A 17,520-nucleotide genomic window follows, 5' to 3' on the forward strand; every position below is an offset into this window, starting at 1 on the left:
GATTCGGAAAAATTTAGTCCAGAATCTCCCAAAGACGATAGGTATGGCCAATGTCCATTTCACAGCTGAGTAAGCTGAGGCTCAGAGAGAGGCTGTTCCTTGTCTATGGGTGGACCAGTGTTGGAGCCAGGATTCGGGTCTTCTCCATCCCGTATTTCCACCACTCTGCATTGCCAGTAAAACCTAGCACACTCCGCGACACAACTCAAGCCATTCCCTTCCATACCCGCCCAAAGTGCCTTTCTTTTTTCTTTCTTTCTTTTTTTCTTTTTTCTTTTTTTTTGCTAAGGCAATCGGGGTTAGGCGACTTGCCCAGGGTCACACAGCTAGGAAGTGCCTAAGTGCCTTTCTTGGTCCTCTCCCCTAAAATGCACGAAGGGCAAGTCTGAGAGTGAGACAGCTGGGGGGGAGAAGGGAGACCCCGGAAGGCAGAGCCTGAGGGCACAGAAGGACACACTGCTTCCTCCGGCCTCCTGCCTCCCCCCGGGCAATAAATAGCTCCTAAGGAAGTCGGGTAACGCTAAGCAGGCCCGCGCGGGGCATCTCGGGTGTCAGCGCTCGGAGCCCTGGCCAAGCTCGGCTCTCGCTTCCCCTGCCCGGGGCCGCATGCACACGCGCGGAGGTCCCATCCAAGTCCGAGGTGGGGGGGGGAGGGAGGGAGGCAGACGCACGGGGGGGGGGGTGAACGAGCCACACGCAGAGTCCTACCCGCTGCCCCCTCTTCCCTGGCAAACCTGGGGGCCCCGGCATTCCCGCAGCTCCAGGCTCTCCCTTGGAGGCAAGGCAAGAAGACAGAGTCACGGGTGAGAAGACGGACGCGGGCTCCCACCCGCGCCCCCGGAGCCCGGCCCGGCGTCCCGCGCGCCCTCGGAGGAGAAAGGCTCCCCCAGAGCGGCCCCGCAGGGGGAGCGGCCGGCCTGACGGCCCCCAGCCCCGGCGCCGAGCCCTCCCGCGGCTGCTCGGCCCCTTCTCTGCGAGGCCGCCCCCTCCCCCAAGTCTAAGCTTCCTCCGGGCCGGAACCAGCCGGGAAGCTCATTCTGAGCCTCAGAACCAAACTGGAGACGGGAACCTCCCCGCTCCCTCACGCACGTTCAGATCTTTGAAAGCAGCTCGGGGGCCCCTGCGGTCCTCCTTTTCTGCCTTAAACAGCCCAGGATCCGCCAACGGATTCTCCCTTCGCTAACTTCTTATCAGTGCCTTTTTGTGTGCAGTCGACCCCAGACTCAAGGCCCGGGAGGGCAGGGATTTCTTTTTGCGCATTAGTACGGAGCCTGCCAGACAGTAGTAGGTGCTTAATCCTTCCTGTCTCTCTCTTTCTGTCCTTCTCTCCCTCCCTTCCCTCTCTTCATCTTTTCCTCCTCCCTCCCTCCCTCCCTTCCTTCCTTCTTTTCTCCTTTTCTCCCTCCCTCTCTTCCTCTCCCTCTTTCCCTTCTTTCCTTTCTTCCTTTCTCCCTCCTTTCCTCCTCCCCTCTCTCCTCCCCTCCCTCCCTTCCTCAGTTCCTTTCTTCCTCCCTCCTTTCCTTCTTTCCTCCATCCTTCTTTCCTCCTTCTCTTCCTCCCTCCCTTCTTCTCTCCCTTGAGTCTTTCCTTCTTGTCTCCCTCCCTTCCTTCCTTCCTTCCTTCCTTCCTTCCTTCCTTCCTCTCTTGCTTCTGACATCTGGCAGCAAAATATAATACCTTCCTCTAAAATATGATCTGATTGAGCTGGAGGACAGCATGTTGGGATTTTCCATATGCCAGGTCTATGCCTTTAGTTATGTAGTCAGAGGTCATGGTAAGGTTATGGGGGGCATAGTGGATATTGTTTTGGACTTGAAGTCAGGAAGAGCTGGGCTTGAGTCCTGCCTCACAGATCATGCCCCGTGTGACCTTAAGTTACTTGGCCCCTCTGGGTCTCAGTTTTCCCAACTTTAAAAAGGGGTTGGAGTCTAAGGTTCTTTTAGGTTCTTTTTGATCCTATGATTCACTGGACTTGTAACCTCCAAAAACCCATTTCCATATAATGGAGACAGGGACAAGGCTCTCCAGCTGAAGGAGATTCAGAAAGAAAACTGAACAGAGACCAACTAGAAGGGGCAAATTGAAAGATCTCTTATACCTTAGAGCTTGGTATAGCGTACAGAGAACTGGGTTTGGAGTCAAGGGTCCTGTGTTCAAATCTACCACAATAGCTGTGTGATTTTAGACAAATATCACTTTCCTTTCTCTAGGTCTGTTTCTTCCTTTGTAAAATTAGTTTCTTCTAGAATAGAAGAACAGACAATTGTTGGATCAGTTGACTTCAATGATCACTTGTAACTCTACATCTGGGGTCTGTGAATCAGGCAACGATGAGCTGAAAGCTAGGTACAGCAACCTCCCACTGCTTGAGTTTTTAAGGTGATAATTTTATATGGCCCGAGAATTATGTTATAAATATCCAATGGTCTTTGGCAGGAAAAAAAAAAGGTTCCCTACCCCGGCTCTAAATCTTAAGGCAAATGCCTTAGGCCACCTTTCCATTTATTCTGTGTTTATCATGCCTATTTTGATACATTGCTTTCCTCACTAGAAGATAAGTTCCTGGAGACAGGAGCTTTTTTTTTCTGAGCCTGGAGTAGGACCTGATACATAGTGATGCTTGTGGATGGGCTAGGTGAACCTGTTTGCAATCTGGCCCTTTCAGCTCCAAGATCCATGTGCCTAACTCACCATTTTGACTTGTTCTCACCATGTTTTGGATCCCTGACCACCAGGAATGGTAGCATGGCCCTCTCCTTAGTACCCAAACCAGGAAGGGTACTCCTGAAGTAGGCAAAGACTTCTCAATTTGCCATATCTAATCCAAGTCCCTTAGAAACATTTTAATCCAGGGAATCTTAATTTGGGGTCAGTGGACACTCAAGACATTTGTGAATGGATCTGTGAGTATCTGTGAGCTTGGAACAGAAAAAAATGACATGTTAATTTCCATTCCATTCCAAACCCAATGGTTTGCTTGGCAATCCTGGGCATCTCATTTTATGCATTCAAAGCAGAATTCTGAGAAGAGTCCACAGGTTTCACTACAGAGATTTGTCACGAGCACACACAAAACATGAAGATTCTTTGATCTAATCCAATCCTCTTATTTTGCAGAGAAAAAGGAAATTAAGTCTTGGAGAATGACAGTGACTTGTCCAAAATCATACCTAGGTAGTAAGTAGCTGAGGCTAAATTTGAACCCAGGTCCTCTGACTCCAAATCTGGCATTCCAGGATGAGAAGTGGGAAAAGCAAGAAGGAGCAGAGCTTGGACCAGGGGAAACTGGGATGATTTTTGAGTTCCCTTACCCAAATGCTACTCCCAGCGGGGTTACACACAGGACCTATGCTTGGGAGAGGGAGTAGTAATGGGGGGAAATGATACTTTTCTGGCAACAGAGAAAAGTAGAGGGAGAAGAATAGAAGGAGAAAGCAGCTACCATGATGAGTTGGAGGCCACGTGTGGGCCGATCAGTGGCCATAACAACTCAGTGGGTTTGCGGGAGACGAAGTAGGAAAATGAGTGTGTCCACTGTGCAGCAGTAAACACCAGGAACCTTTGGTGGAGAGGACCAGAGCATCTTTTGCCACTGGTGCCCATCCTCGCCCACTAGGATATTGGGAAAGAATAAAAAAGTCCTGGGCAATTGTAGTTGTGAGGACAGACCTGCCAAGGAAGTTTAAAACGGCCAGGGCAATACCTTGGCTTTAGGGAACTGTGGCTCAGTCTGTGAGTAGGAAAGATGGAAAAATAAGGAATGAAGAAGAAAAGGGAAACAAATTTCAAGGCAAAGGCAGAGAACGTCCTGTCCTTTCGGAGCAACGCCCAGGGAGTCACTGCAGCTTGGAATGATTTCAAATCTTGACTTTGACACATGCTACCTGGGTGACATCTCAACCAAGTCGTGGGCATCTGTGGCAATTAAATTACAGAACTGACTGGTGTCCCCTCTCCCCCACCTCCCCCCCAAATCCTCCTTGCCTTGGCTGATTTTCAAAATGGGAAAACAACACTGAAGTAATTCATCTTTACTGCCTCCCATTATTTACTTCCCTATTTTGGAAATCCCTGTTCTCCTTGCAGGGGCAGGGAAATGATTGTGTCATAGATTTAAAGCTGGAATAGACAACTGACATTTTCCAGTCCCAAGTTGCTCATCATATGGAGGATGAATTTGACACTCTCCAAAGCAAAGTGACGCATCCACCAAATTCCCACTCAGATTAAATAGAAAGCCAGAATTTGAACCTGAGTCCTCTGATTCCACATGCGGCAGCATCCTTTTAGTGGGAGGGACCATGAGGACTGTTTCCATAGACACAGTTCTGTTATGGGATTGTGCAGGGCTGCTGGGAAACGGGGCCTGGACAGAGCATCATAGAAGGCGTGGGATCCCTGAGGGAGGGTCAGCCTAACTAGGAGTCTGGCAGATTAGAGAGGAGGAGGTGTGATTGTGTTCATGTAGTTCCTGGGTTTATCTTGGCAGGTAGACAACCAAATATTTTATTTTGCCTACAGTTCTTTTAAATGGAATTTCTCTTTCTACCTCCCGTTGCTGGGCTTTGTCAGTGATCTATGGAAATGCTGACGATTTGTGTGGGTTTATTTTATATCCTGCAACTTTGCTAAAGTTGGGAATTGTTTCAAGTAGGTTTGGGGATGATTTTCTAGGATCCTCTAAGTATATCATCCTATCATTTGCAAAGAGTGAGGAGGAGGAGGTAGGGGTCCTATTTGGATGAAAGTACGTCAAATGAGAAAACATTCATAAGCACCTGGCAAAATCAAAGCTCCTATCATCATCCTGAGTTCAAATCGAAATCACATCATCCTGTTTGCCTCAGTTTCCTCATCTGTAAAATGAACTGGAGAATGAAAGGATAAACTATTCCATCATCTCTGTTAAGAAAACCCCAAATGAGGTTAGGGAGAATGGGATGTGACAGAAACAACTTAATATCAGTAGTATTTATATACCACTTTAAAAGCTTGCAAAGCATTTTACAAATATTTTCTCATTTGATCCTCACAGCAACTCTGAGTGGTAGGTTCTATTATTAACCCTATTTTTACAGATCAGGATACTGAGGCAGGAAAGTTAAGTAGCTTGCCCAGCGTCACACAGGTGTCACACTCTGGGGCTAGATTTGAACTCTACAAAACTACAAAGCACTTTTCACCAAATTAAGTCTGATCTAACCAATTGGAAAAATATTAAATGCTCTTGGATAGGATGAGCTAATATAATACATATGACAATAGATTTGAACTCTAGCTGCAGTGTTCTTCCTCTTTAGTCAGCCTTAGAGGCTGATAGAGCAAGTGTAATTATTCCTATTTTACTAATGAGGAAACTGAGGCACAGAAAGGACATATGGGAAAGCCAAAAGTCACCCAGGAAGTAAGGGATTTGCTGGGATTTGAGTTCATTCCCAGCTTCGAGGGTTTTGCCTTTTTTCCTTGCCCACATTGTCCTAGCACTGCTCCTGCTCCTGCCCTTCCCAGATTGAGTTAAAATGAAACTGACCTTCATCCCGAAGGCAGCTGTCCCTGGAGCCCCCTGACAGAGAGAAAAGACAAGGACATTTATGGGAGGAAGGAGGAAGACAGAGACAAAGCGGTATCACACTCACACCATGCAGGTGCCCCCTAAGCCTTCTGGTCCCACAGCTGGGTCACCTAGGCAGCCTGTCCTTTCACTGGCCAGAGGGAGGGGCCAAGGTGAGGTTCCTTATGTATGGAGCCCACTGGGGGCAAGAGAGAGCCATAAAACAAAGCCAGCTCAGGATGCTGAGGGGGCCCTCGCTTTCCTCTGACCCAGCTCAAAGACACACTGAGACCCTGGTGGGGGTTTTCAGGTCTCAAGGTGATTCATACTGTCAGTGGGGAGATTGGAGCACGGCAAGCCCCAGGAGGGATTCTGGGCAGAAGGGAGAAGGCAGCTAGTTAATGACAGAGCCTCCAGCTCTTTCTCTTCTCAGAAAGGTTACACAGGATGCCAGGGCTGAGAGGAAGGAAGGAGGAGAAGGTCAGGAAAAATGCTCAGGCCAGATCATTGGGGATTTCCTCAGAGATCAAGGAAGGAGGGGGGGGGGGTGGATGAATGAAAGCTAGAGCCTTGGGGGGAGGGGCTGAGGAAGAGATAAGAATGACTAGCTCCAATTTCTAGCAGGCTTTAGGGCACAGGAAACAATTTCCTCACAATCCATCTATGAGGGCGATACTACATCTATTATTAAGTCCATTTAAACACACGGGGAAACTGAGGCACAGAAATGGGAACCTGACCTGTTTAAGAACACACAGCAAGCTAGGATCAGAGCTGGGAGGGAAGAGAGGGGAAAATGCAGGGAAAACAGCAAAGCTCAGTTCATTATCCTGAAAGGTACCTTGGGTCCCGGCCTTCCTGGCATCCCGGGCATGCCCCTCTCCCCCTGAAGTGAGAAATGAGAAAAAAGAGTGAGAACAGAAGTGGGGCTTTGGGCACCGAGGTCTACTAGCGATGTAACGCCCTGCCCAGAACAAGCCAAGGAGGTCACTGTCAGAGAGAACGAGGGTGAATCCCTCACAGAAACCATAATCTTAACAAGTCACATTTCTATGGAGACTGAAAATTGTAGAGCACCTGGTCCTGCAACATAGGATGGGCAAATATTATTAAACCCACTTTACAGGGGAGTAAGTTGAGGCTCAGAGGTGATGTGATTTTTCCAAGATGATCTAGCCAGGTAGAGCTGAAAGCAGAATTTGATATCAGATTCCATCTCTCTGAGACACTTTCCACTGTTCCATGTGTGATAGAGGGGCTTGCCTGGCCCTGAATCCATTCCCAGGGTAGATTATGATATAGCTTCCAGAAAAATCTATTATATTTCAAGAAGAGGAGTGATCCTAGGACTTTAGCTTCAGAGTTGGAAGGGATCTCAGAGGTCAATCCAGTCTAACCTGTTCGTTTTACAGATGGGGAAACTGAGGCACAGAATAGTGAGTATCTTTTCCATTGTACCAAGGGGAAGAGGACTGAAGGCAAGCTGCCTATCCAACAGTTTGCCCTGAAACTTAATACCCACAAGCACCAACTAACCCCTCCCCCAAATCATCATGCGTCGTCAGTTTTAAAAAGAACTATCCTTACCCCCCAAAAAAAATTGCTGAGAGGATGGGGCAGGGGTAAGAATACCCATTGTACAGATGAGAAAGCAAGCTCAGAAATATCAGCCAGTCAGGTCAACATTTGAACCCAGGTTCTCTGAACCAAGTGAGTACTTGAATCTGGTGGCAGCAATTTTTTCCTCTAAAGGAAAGCCGTCTACACCCCCAGAGAGAGGACTGTGGGAACTGAGTGTGGACCACAACAGAGCATTCTCACTCTGTTGTTGTTCACTTGCATTTTTTTTCTACTCATTTACTTTCCTTTCTGATCTGCTTTTTCTTGTGTAGCAAGAGAATTATATAGATATGTATATGTATATTGGATTTAACATATATTTTAACATATTTAACATGTATGGGATTACCTGCCATCTAAGGTAGGGGATGGGATGAAGGAGGGGAAAGTCTGAAACACAAGGTTTTGCAAGGGTCAATGTTGAAAAATTATCCGCGCATGTGTTATGAAAATAAAAAGCTTAAAAAATTGAAAAACAGCTTTTCACCCTCTGATTCTAGCTTCTTTCTAGCCTTACCATACATTCTTCCCCTTCAACACTTCTATTTTCCATTTAAATTTTGTGTTCCTCATCTATGACATCCCATCTCCCATCTCTTTTTTGTACCGGCCGCTCACTATGTCAGGAAAGCCCTTTCCCTTCATGGCTGCCTTACACTCGGGCCTTTTAAATTTCAGCTCACATGACATCTCACAGAAAACCATAGCCAGTGCCCTTGCAATGCCCACGTTACTTGTATTTTCTTCCTATTTATCTGTATGTGTACATGCTGCTTCTCCCAGAGAGAACATAAATTCCCTGAGATCGGGGACTGTCTCATTTTTGTCTTCACATCCCGTTTGACACACAGTAGGCGCTTTAGTTGAATCCCTGTCCTTCATACTTTCTGCTCTTCTTGAAAAGGCCAGTGGTTCAGCTGGGGGAGGAGCACAGAAGAACAAGGCCACCATTCTTTGGGCAGGAAGCCCCCGGAATCTGGTCCCCCAAATGAGAACTGCCAAGCTTGAGAGCTTAGGGCGAAGTCAATCTGATTGTCATTACTGCCTGTTTCCTGAAGGCCAGAATCATTAAATGATGAATCAGGCCCTGCTCCCTTTGCAGCTGGTTCCTGTGCCTCCCCCCTCAGTCCCTGCTCCCTCTCCCCTTCATTTCTGGCCCCTCAAGACAATGGCGGGGTCAGCAGAGTCTGGGATGGGAGCTAAAACAAGCCCCCTGAGTGGATTTCATTCAGTCTCGATGACCTCTTCACCTCTACTTGCCTCTGGGATCAGCCTTTGCTTCTGGGAAATGACCAAGTTCCTCTAAACCCACATCCCCAAATTTCCCTGGCAGCAGGAAGGATGGAAGTTTTCCAATCTGAGCCTGGTCATCTCCCCAAATCCTCCTTTTTCCCAAAATGATGCTTATTAGAAATGCTGCTTCCTCCTTCAAAAATCTTCAGTGGCTCACTATTACCTGTAGTACAGTAATAGAGCACTGAGTCTGTAGTCAGAAAGACTCAACTTCATGAGTTCAAAGTCAGTCCTAGATACTAGATGGACAAATTGCTTAACCCTCTTTGCCTCAGTTCCTCATTTGTAAAATGAGCTAGAGAAAAAAATGGCAAACCATTCCAGTGTATTTGCCCAGAAAACCCCAAATAGGGTCACAAAAAATTGGACAGAACTGAAACAATTAAACATCATCAAGATATTGATCTGATTTTTCTTGTGCGGCAAGAGAACTGTATAAATATGTTTATACATATTGAATTTAATATATATTTTGACACATTTAGCATATATTGGATTGCTTGCTCTCTAGGGGAGGGGGTAAGGAGGAGAAAATCTGAAACATAAAGCTATGCAAGGATCGATATTGTCAAATTACCCATGCATATGTTTTAAAAATAAAAGCTTTAAAAATAAAAAAAAAATTTAAAATGAGTATGACAAAACTAAAAAAAAAAAATCAAGAAATACTTTAATGTGGCATTCAAGGCCCCTCCAAAGTCTCTCTCTATTCTTGTTCATGTACCTTATATTAAGTAAAACCCAATAATCTAATAAAGACATTAAATACCAACTATGTGTCAGGCACTGTGTTAAGCACTGGGGATATAATTAATAAAATGAAAGAATTCTGAGGAAGCACTTACCCTTGAGCTCAATCTCAATACAACTCCTGAGCTTGGATAAGGTATTGCAGATGGTGGACAAATAAAGTGCAAGATTTGGAGTCCAGAAGGCCTGAGTTCAAATAATCTTTTTCTGTGTGACCCTAAATAAGTCACTTAATTCCTCCATGCCTCTATTTCCTCCTCTCTGTGATGTTACCTTACTCACAGGACTTTTGCAAAACTTAAATGTCTTAAAATATTTAAAGTACTTTGCAAACTTTAAAGCACTCCCTATAAGCTACCATTATTAGTATTATTCTACAGTGCCCGAAACTCTGCCCGTGAAAATCCTAACTCTCCTGAAAGCAGGAAGACCTGAATTCAAATCTTGCCTCAGACATTAACTAGTTGGGTAACCCTGAAAAAAATCACTTAACATCTATCTGCCTCAGTTTCTCCATCTGTGAACTGTGGATAATAACAGCACAAGCCTCCCAATCTGTGTGATATGTTACCTTACTCAGAAGATTTTTATAAACCTTAAATATCTTAAATTATTTAAAGTACTTTGCAAACTTTAAAGCACCACCTAAAAGCTACCATTATTGTTATTATTAATATTGTTATTCTCCAGCACCCGAAACTCGGCCAGTGAAAATCCTAATTCTCCTGAAAGTAAGAAGACCTGAATTCAAATCTTGCCTCAGATATTAACTAGTGGGGTAACCCTGAAAAATCACTTCACATCTATCTGCCTCAGTTTCTCCATCTGTAAAATGGGGATAATAACAGCACAACAAGGACCAAGTGAGATGATAATTGTAAAATGCTCAGCATAGTGTCTGGCACACAGTAGGCATTTAATAAATGTTTGTTTCCTTCTTTCCTTCCTCCCGTTTAGACCATCTCCTTGAAGAAATCTCTTCTGAAATCTGAACTTGAAAAGCAACCTTTTGGTTTTTTTTTTTTTCTATTTTAACCCTCTCCTCTCTCCGGCTCTGCATCAAGCTTATTTTGGTGCCGAGGATATCTCCTCTTTATTTTATTTTTGTTCAGCTCTGTGGGTTTTTATTCCTTTGTTTTATTTTTGGTGTGAGGAAGATCTCTCCTCCAATGCAGATTGCCAAATACTTTGCAACTTAAAGAGTCCGAAGGTATTTCTTAGGTGTCAAGAAATAAACGGAACAGTTTGTACTGGGCCTCCTTCGGTCCCCGCCCCTGCTTATTATTATTATGGCTCGTAGCAGTAACGGCTGGCAGAGGGAGGGATTCATAAAACTTGCAGAGTCGCACATATGTTCTTTCTTTGAGTTTTCACACCGCAGTTGGCGGGGAGGACACGTCAAAGGCAAAGAGCTGAAGAAAGTAGCCAGGATTTCCCTTTTTGAGAATAGCTACTAAGTATCTGAGAGTTTTCTTGAGGAGGAAACTGTATCTGGTTTCATCTTTGTTGACCTGAAACCCAGCCCAGGGCGGGCGGACTGTGGGCTGCCAGATGCATCTTGGGAGATTACTCGAAGGCTCAGAAAGAGCCATCCCAAATTGTGCCTTGGAGACCCCCCCACAGCCTCAATGCGCCTGGCTCCTCTCACTGCCAGCTCATGGGTTCAGAAGATAAGGGGGAGTGTCCTTGTATCTACAGGGAGGGAGTTATGACCGAGCCTGGCCCCTGCTCCCATTTGCCTGCACTGGCCAGTAGGGGGAAGCACAGGATCTTGTTTGGAGCCCCCCCATTCTTGGAAAAGTTCTGGGCCCCGAGCTCTCCCCCTCAACCTTTCCCATGCTCAGTCCTGCTTGCTTTCCACCTCCACCAAGACAGGGATCCATCGCCTTTCTCTCAGCTGGAACCACAGGCTGGCCTTTTGGCGGGGTAAGTGGGGTGGGGGTCTCCAGGCTCCCTGGACAATCTTGCTGATCCTTCTCTCATGAGCAGACCCTGCAGACCTTTCAGCTTATGGGGTTCCCAGAAAGACCCTTGTACACTTATTCTCCCTCCCCTGGGAGAGCTCAGAAAAAACATCCCAGGGAAGCAAGATGGAGGAAGGACAGTACTAATTGGCTCACCTGCTTATGATCTCACCTAAAATCACAGCCTCCTAGAATCCTGGGTCTAGAACTACGAAGGCTCCCTGAGGCCAGATAAGGAAATTGAGGCTCATCAGGTAACATAACATGCCCAAGGTCACACAGGTAGAATTTGAACTCGGCTCCTTTAACACCAGAGATAATATTCTTTACACAGTACCAAGCAAACTGGCTTGGCTCCTTGCTTTCTCCTCCTTATGAGAAAGGCAGCTGCTGGAGCACTGGATAGAGGCTGGGCCTAGAATCAGAAAGATCTGAATTCAAAAACACCTTAGACACTTTTTACATCTGTCTCCTGTAGTTTTCTCAACTGGGGATAATAATAAATGACTGGTATACAGTAAGCACTTCATAAATGCTTATTCCCTCCTTCTCTTCTCTTGCCTTTTTAGGTTGCGAGTGTCCAGTGGATTTTAACTGGAGCCGGGCCTTCAGTCCCAATCTTTACTTTTGTTATTGTCCGTGTGACCTCTGGCCAATTATTTCCTATTTCTATTCCTGGGTTTTTAATGCTCTATAAACTGGGGTCTCTGGACAGAATGTGACTTAATTAATTCTCCCATTGCCGTGAGTGGGTGCAAACTGTGTGTGCCGGCTGCTGGGATCTTGTTTATAGTTAGGAAACGGGGAAGACTTGGACAGGAAGGGCATTTCTGGCTACTTTTTTCAGCTCTTTACTACTGAATTTTGGCATATCCCGCCCAGCCAATTATTGGGAACGAAGGGCTGGGGACCGGTGGCCAACTTCTGGTCTAGTCTCTGTGCTTTAAGAAACAATGGGTCAGGTTCTGATCCCAAGTACTTTGAGAAAGTCTGTTCCTGCCACTCCTGTGGAACAGGGGTGACTGATTGTCTCAAGCCCTGTAAGCCTGTGGTGGGGTTCTCTCTCTACACGTACGGAACAGTCTCGGACCGGAGTTTTGGGATAGAAAATGTCCATTCTGAATAGAGACAGATGTGCCAGACGTGCTTATGGTTAAGGGTAAAGAAAAGGGGAATGGGAGGAGAGAGAGAGAAAAGATAGAGAAGAAAAAAGGGAAGGGAAGAGAAAGGACAGGCAGGGAAAAGGAAGGCTCCTCAATAAAATCTCTGACATAGGTGTCTATATATATACATACACACATTTGTGTATATATATTATGTATAAAATATATATAATAGACATATAGTGTACATATATAAGTATGAAATATATACTGTATATATATAACATGTATATGTGTATATATATGTGTGAATGTTTATATACATATAGAGCATGTATATATATATATATACACACACACACTATTATATATATTCATCTGAAAGTGTGTGAGAAGATGCATATGTGATGTTTGTGTGGCCAGCCATTCCAGTCATGTTCTACTACTTGGGGTTTTCTCGGCAGAGGTACTGGAATGGTTTGCCATTTCTTTCTTATTTTACAGATTAGGAAACTGAGGCAAATAGTGTGGAGTGAGTTGCCCAGGCCACACATCTGAGGTTGGATTTGAATCTAGGCCTTCCTGACTCCAGGCTTGGTGCTCTATCCACTGCATCCCCTAGGGGCAAGCTTGGTAAAGTGCAAAGAGGATGGGATTTGGAGTTAAAAGATGGAGTAAAAAGTTAAAAGATAAAAGGTTTAGAATTTAGGCAGCTCAGTCTTTATGTCCTTGGAATACTATTTCCCCTAAAGCAAAGGGGTGAGACTCCCAGGACTTCAGGATACACTTTCTTCCCTGCTCCGATCACATCCACAGAGTTCTGTTCAATTGTAGGGAGCACACTTGTGGCGGGAGGTTGTAGCTGGAAAGCATCAAGAGAAGTGGAAGCAGGACGATGACGGCCTAGAGTTCACGCTAGATTTTAGTCAGTTGAAGAAAAGTGGGATAGTTGGCCCAGGGAGGAGATGACCCTGAGAGGGAGCTGGGGGGAGGGACCCATATCTGGTGAAGGAGAATTATACTTGATCCTCCAGGCTCCAGGTATCAGAATAGGAACAATGAATGGAAGGTACAAAAGCGCAAAGTTAAATTCAAAATCATCAAAAATCTCTTCACGTTAGAGTGGGCCGGCCTGCCTCAGGATGTGGCGGGATGAACCTGGATGACCATCTACTGGCCAGATCCTCATTCAGGAACGGTTTAGGTTGGGTGGCCTTTGGGGCTGCAGCTGTCTTTAAACCCTGGAAACCAATGGCCTTGGGAAAGCAAGAGAAAATGCTGTTCAGGATAGAAAGGCCTAGTTTCAAGTCACATCTCTCCCATTAATTTCCTAATTTCTCCTTCTTCAACCATAGGACGTGAGGCTTGGCATAAATCACCCAAAGGGTCCCATGCAGCTTCAATGTCTGTGACTTTGTCGGCAGGCGGGTAAGGGCCTCTTTGCAAGTTTCCGCTTGTAAAGCTTTTTTCCATGACATGTTTTGACATGAGGCCCTGTCTAGATGTCTCTGATTTTCCATTTCCTACCTAAAAAATTTTCCATCTAAAAAGGTTTAATAGCAGGTCCTTCAGAGAAGTCTTAACAAAGTCCTCCCTGTGCATGCATCCAGCACTTAGGTCTGGGAAGGACGGTAGTTCCATTTTAGATATATGGGAACATCGTGTCACTTGTAAACTCGGCATAGAACCTGCGGTGGTCAGGGCTTGGAAAATCCTTAGATCATTTGGCCCAAACCCTTCATTTTACAGAAAAGAAAACTGAGGTCCACCTCCACACAATGTAAGTGGAATGGGTCTGCCTTTGGGGAGAGGGGATTTACCATCAAAAGAGTTTTTGAAGCAAAAGGGGGTGGGAAAAATATAGAGGAGATTTCTGTTTCAGCGAAGTTTGGAGTCTGAAGTCCCCACCATATGTAAGATTTTGTGAGAGATAAACTGCCTTGATTAACATCACAGAGCTGAGGCTTTAAAAAGTCTCCCTCTCCATCCTCATCTCAAAGACAAGGCCATTGGATTGGTAGTGATCCCGCTTCGAATCTTATCTCTGCTGCTTGCTGGCTACCTGTCGGTCACAGAGAAGTCACTTCTTCTCAGCCTGAGTTTCTCTAGCCGTAAAATCAGTGGGCTATGTCAGAATTCTCCCAGGCTGCTTTGGCTCACAAGAAGGGGCCCCGTGAACAAGGTTGTATCAGGAAACGGCTAAATTGAGCAAGCTCTGGCTTCAATGGGCTCTCTGTCCTGGGATAGCTCCAGATGGAAGGGCCATCCTTCACGGAGATGACAAGGAGGAAGGGGAGACTCCATGATGCACAAACCCTCACACGTTTCTCATCCTGTGGGAGGGACTGGCTAATGGGTGATTTATAGTTGGGAGTCCCTGCGGCTCCCGGCCCTGGGAGGGTGGGGATTGGGAGGAAACCCATAAAGGAAGGAGGCCTTCAAGGTCAATGCCAGAGACAACTTACATTTCTATAGCCTTGTAAGGTTTATAAATCACTTTCCCTACAGTCACCCTGTGAAGTAGGTAGTGCATTATCCCCATTTTACGGAGGAGGAAATCGAGGGTCAGAGAGGATCTTGGTGGAAAGGATCTTAGAAGCCCCCAAGTCCAAAGTTGAGGCTTGGAATGGGGGTTAGTGACCTGATGAAGACCATGTAGATAGTAAGGACAAGGGCTAGGATTAAAACCAGCTCCTGATCCTCATCTGAGGCCTTTTCCACTACTTCTCAGTAGAGACAGCTTGAATGAATAACACTGATGGCAGCAAAGGGGGCTTTCTGAAACAGGCCCTCCCACCCACAAATAGAAAAGCTGAATGGGAGCTGTGGGGGCCAAGAATCCTGAGGTTCACACAGACTTATTGTTCTCTGGAGTGGAAGAGGAAGGCTGGATGGAGTCTGTGAAGGCTGGAGGGGAGGTGGCCAGAAGGCTCATTGGCGCCCCTCACCCCCCAGCCCGAACGACAAGAACAGACTGTTCCGGCGAGGGGCCCATGAGTAGGTGCTAGGACCCACCCCTCCCCTTCAGAGCCGCCCTTTCTTAAACAGCCCGCTTCCTCTTGCTGCTGTTCCTCACCTCTGTTCCCATCCAAGGGTGAGGGAGCCCAAGTCTAGTCTAAGCCCCCCCTTTAATTCAAGAAAGGAAGCGATCAGTATGATTGAAGACGACAGAGGGAATTACCTGGGCAAGGAGCCCTACCCAGGGAGGCCAGAGGTTTGGGGGAACTTTGCGGCCTTTAAATCTGAACTGCGATTAGTCAGTCTTGCGGCCGGCTCCAGAACTCATGAATAGATGGACTCTAGAGTGGAGTCTAAACAGGTGCCAGGAAGTACAGACGTGGGGTTTGGGGTTTGAGTCCTCATAAAAATACCCAAAGGCTCTGTGATCACACACCTAGTTCTCACTGCCTGCATCCCTTTGCTCATGGTGATTAGATTCAAGACCTATGGCCTCTATTTTATGGATGGGAAAACTGAGGTCCTCAGTTTGATATTTATAGCTAAAGACAAGTTGAACAAATACTAGGAATCTATTTAGAACTGGAGGAGGAAATGGTGAACCACTCCAGTGCCTTTGCCAAGAAAACCCCAAACGGGGAAGCGGAGAGTTGGACACAAATGAAACAATGAATAACAATAAACAAAAATCACGGACCGAGTCATGCAAGCAAAATGTAAAACTCTGGTCAGTGTATTTATGGTAGCTCCCAGAAGAGCTGAGAGACAGAAGGGACCATGGAGACTGTCTAATCCAACTGGCTGATTTTAGAGATGAGGCAAGAGACAGAGGAAAGTAAAAAAAAAAAAAAAAAATGGTCAAGGTCTTGTAGTCATATTGGAAGATTTGAACTACGGTCCTTTCCATCACACCACTAGAGTCTCAGAGAAGCTAATGAGTGTGATGTAAAGAGCAAATGGCTTTGGACCTGGGGGGTCTTAGAATCAAATCCCAGTCCCGGTCCTTTCTACTTATGTGATTGGGCAAATACATTTTTTCGGCACTAATGTTCTACTGTTTTTTGAGACCTTCAGGGTGGGATGAGGCTACTGCGTCCTCCATCTGTGAAGATTGCAGTTCTTTTTTTTTTTTATCTTACTTGGTTCTTGTCTATATTCTTCCCCAAATGTCCTCTGTAGAACCTACCCAAAGTACTAGAGGCTTCCTCTAAATCTCCCAACATTCTCCAGGCTGTTCCGTGTGCTAGCTCTCTAGCTAGCACACAGTTCTTCTCCCAGCCCCCTCCACCATGGGCATCCCCTTTCTAGAGAACATCTTTTTGATCACCTCTTAAGCCTGAGGCATCATGGATGATCTATGCTGTAGCCGGCTCATACTTGCTGTGGGCTTCTCCATGCCCCTTGGGTCAGCTGCCTGTTTGACTCTCCATGTTTGTATATATCACTAGAGCTCTGTCTATACATCAGACCTCAATATTCCTTTAAAACAAGAGTCATTCATAGCCCCCGAAGTATCCATCAGTGTCTAGCCCCTCATGGCCTGGTTATTGCTTTCCCTTCTCCTTTCCCCATCTGGAGAGCTTGTCAACGTCCCTCCTAAAACGAGGGGTCTCAGGAACAAAGCTACTGCAGATGGGGTCTGGCCGGGGCAGAGAGCCCCCATTCACTTGGTTGCTAAGTCTCAGCCCACCTGATCTCTTACATCTGTCACCATCTTTTCCCTCACACAGATACCCCAGTGCTTCGGGTTCTAATCACCTCTCTCCTAGACTATGGCAACAGTCTTCTAATTGACTTTCTGGCCTCATCCCTTGCCATCCTCCAAGCAGAGGCTAAAACAAGAACTCTGAAGTACAAACGTGACCCCACCATTCCCCTGCTCAGACCTTCAGTGGCTAAAATACAAACTGAGCTTGGTGTTTGAAGCCCATTCACACTCTGGCTGCCATCTATTTTTTTTCAGGTTTATTGCACTTTTAAACATATTTAAGCATATTCTGGGGTTCCCTGTGTTCCATCAGCTATCTCTATATCTTCCGCCATCCATCTCTTCATACCTAGAATGGCCTATCTCCTTTTGAGTCACTATTTTAAAAATTTTACTTATTTGTTTGTTTGTTTTTTTCATGTTTTGATAAGATAAATGCTTATTGGGTCACCTCACTTTGGAAGTACAGCCCAAGCTTGTGTCCTACTGATGACTCAGAAGAAACTTATGGTCCACTAAGAGTCTCCAGGTCTTTTTCATCAGGGATCCCTACTGTCCAGACATTACTTTTCC

General features: G+C 45.9%; 1 protein-coding gene across 10 annotated transcripts in view; it reads right to left on the reverse strand.

Moving 5' to 3' along the window:
- COL13A1 (collagen type XIII alpha 1 chain) overlaps window positions 1-17,520 on the reverse strand; it is a 196,517-nt gene that overhangs the window by 45,961 nt on the left and 133,036 nt on the right. The window lies entirely within an intron of this gene.

The sequence above is a fragment of the Sarcophilus harrisii genome, chromosome 2 (assembly GCF_902635505.1).
Source record: "Sarcophilus harrisii chromosome 2, mSarHar1.11, whole genome shotgun sequence".
Classification (NCBI taxonomy): Eukaryota; Metazoa; Chordata; class Mammalia; order Dasyuromorphia; family Dasyuridae; genus Sarcophilus; species Sarcophilus harrisii.